The sequence below is a fragment of the Gymnoscopelus microlampas genome (genome assembly GCF_963454915.1).
Source record: "Gymnoscopelus microlampas genome assembly, chromosome: 15".
Classification (NCBI taxonomy): domain Eukaryota; kingdom Metazoa; phylum Chordata; class Actinopteri; order Myctophiformes; family Myctophidae; genus Gymnoscopelus; species Gymnoscopelus microlampas.
In genome coordinates, this window is record NC_139952.1 from 39,603,308 (window position 1) to 39,605,807 (window position 2,500).

The 2,500-nt window shown below is 42.4% G+C and overlaps 2 protein-coding genes across 2 annotated transcripts in view; both read left to right on the forward strand.

Moving 5' to 3' along the window:
- Positions 1-2,500, forward strand: part of klhl7 (kelch-like family member 7) — a 399,517-nt gene that overhangs the window by 47,266 nt on the left and 349,751 nt on the right. The window lies entirely within an intron of this gene.
- The window catches only part of itgb8 (integrin, beta 8), a 46,647-nt gene that overhangs the window by 1,127 nt on the left and 43,020 nt on the right, over positions 1-2,500 (forward strand). The gene's annotated exons all lie outside the window — the stretch shown is intronic.

The following is a 2,500-nucleotide window of genomic DNA, read 5'->3' on the forward strand; positions in this document are numbered from 1 at the left end:
TAGTATTGTTATGTGATGGACCCCTAGTTTGATGGACCCCCAGTTTGGTATGCATTAGAGGTCCATTTACAGCAGTGGTTTTCAAACTTTTTCATGTCAAGGACTGGACCCCCTAAATGATATTTGGTTGAGGTTGACCCCCATCTCAAAATATGTTGTTCCAGGGACACCCCCAGAAGCAAAGATTTGAGTTACAAATGTTTGCTTTAAAAATATATATATTCAAAGATTTGCACAAATTTTCAAGATTTTTCAAAAATAGCAGATATACAAGCTCATAGCGCGGCACTCGGTGCCGCGCTATGAGCTTGTATATCTGCTATTTTTGAATAGCCAAAGTATAAAAGGTCATAATTATTCTGATGCTATATTTACACATTTTGCTGGGTACCCCCTGGAACCCCCTCAAGTACCCCTGGGGGTCCCCGGATCCCACTTTGAGAACCAATTGCCTACTGTACTGTCTGGACACAAGTCACGCAACTATTAATACAGCAGTGATTGTCAACATTTTAATAGTATTGTTATGTGAAGGACCCCTAGTTTGATGGACCCCCAGTTTGGTATGCATTAGAGGTCCATTTAGAGCAGTGGTTTTCAAACTTTTTCATGTCAAGGACCCCCTAAATGATATTTGGTTGCGGACCCCCCATCTCAAAATATGTTGTTCCAGGGACCCCCAGAAGCAAAGATTTGAGTTCCAAATGTTCGCTTTAAAAGATATATATTCAAAGGTTTGCACACATTTTCACGATTTTTCAAAAATAGCAGATCTACAAGATCTAAAAGGTTTTTTGCTTGGGACCCCTTGGAACCAACCCAAGGACCCCTGGGGGTCCCCGTACCCCACTTTGAGAACCACTGATTTAGAGGTCCATTTGGTTGCATTTGATTTTGCGCACTCTCCAAGTTACAGACCCATATGGGTGGTGGTACCCCCAGGCCCTATGTTGAGAAACTGTGCTAAAGAGCAATGGTTGTCAGACATTCATGCCTCATAAGGACCCCAGTAGGCTATACACTACAGGTATATGGCCGCAGACCCCCATCTGAAAGATTTTGTGCCAGGGACCCCCAGAAGAAAAGATTTGAGTTAATAAATTTGAAACTTATTCAAAATTTCTTTCTTCAAGATTTCTATTTTATTTTTCTTCACAATGTGTCACATCGCGCCACGTTGGGAGATTGTAGGTCTTTAATAGCCGAAGTATAAAAGTTATTAAACTTAACATTTTGCTAGGGGGCCCCTGGAATCCCCCCCAAGGACCCCTGGGGGTCCATGGACCCCACTTTGAGAACCACTGGGCCAGAGGCCACATGAGGCCAATTGAACCAGAGCAGCATCTTATCGCATCATCTGTCATATCAAAATCATATCATACAATAATCAGTGATGTCATTATATGTCATCCTGCCGCATGATCAAATACACTCCAGTGCCATAACATTACACTGTAAAGAACCCTGAGTTAATGTAACTGTGAGAGTCTACTAATGCAATCAGGGCGTTTTGTAACCTCCATACAAGTGGTCCACTTAAAGCTGCAATCCGGAACTAACCACTTAGTTTAAACCCTGGCACCACCACTATTCTGGGGGGAAAAACATTCTGCGAAAATATCTGACCCACAAGCTCACAACCTGTTGCAAACGCAACACCTTTTGAGACTGTAGACCAAGATTTCCGGTGAAGAGATTTGGTTTGATTGATTTATTGAATACTTTATTTGTCAGAAATGTAAACAGCACGTGGTACAGTTCGACAAGAAGGCTAAAAGGATAACACAAAAAAAGTCCTGGGGGGACCATTGTGGTCCTATGTATTCAATTCATCAACATAATATAGCAAATGTACACAATAATGTACAAAAGAGATGGGAAAATTACATTTACCTCCCCTTGTGGAGAGATGTTTTTTTCAGGCCAATTTTGAAAGAAACCTGTGATACACATCCTTTAATGGATGGTGTCAGGGCATTCCACATATTGGCGGTTAAGTAGTAGAATGAGAATTTGCCCATGTTTGTTCTAAGTGTGGGTGGTACCAGATCATGGTCGCTCCCTCTAGTGTTGTGGCTGTGGGTGCCACTCACTTTGGAGAAGTGGTTTGACAGGTATGAGGGTTTTGAGGGCACTGTCTCTTTGACTATCTTAAATACCAATCCCAGTGATATTTGCTTAACCCTGAGCCATCCCAAACTAGCAAAGTGTGTTGGAATTAGGTGGGTCATTAGGTTACAGGTAGTACACTAAACCTATGGATTGCAGCTTTAATTCAATGATCACTAAGTGTTTTACTGTGTGCTGTAGGCCTAGGTCAGTGTTTCTCAAATCTTTTTCATTTCAAGGACCTGCAGCTTGTTGATATGCATCAGTGACCCTTGTTGTTACGGGTCCGTTTGGTTCCATTCCTACATTGACGAAGTTACAGACCCATAAAGGTCCACTCTGTCAATCGTTAAGCTGGTGGGGGGCCGTGGGAGTCCCCGGACCCCACTTT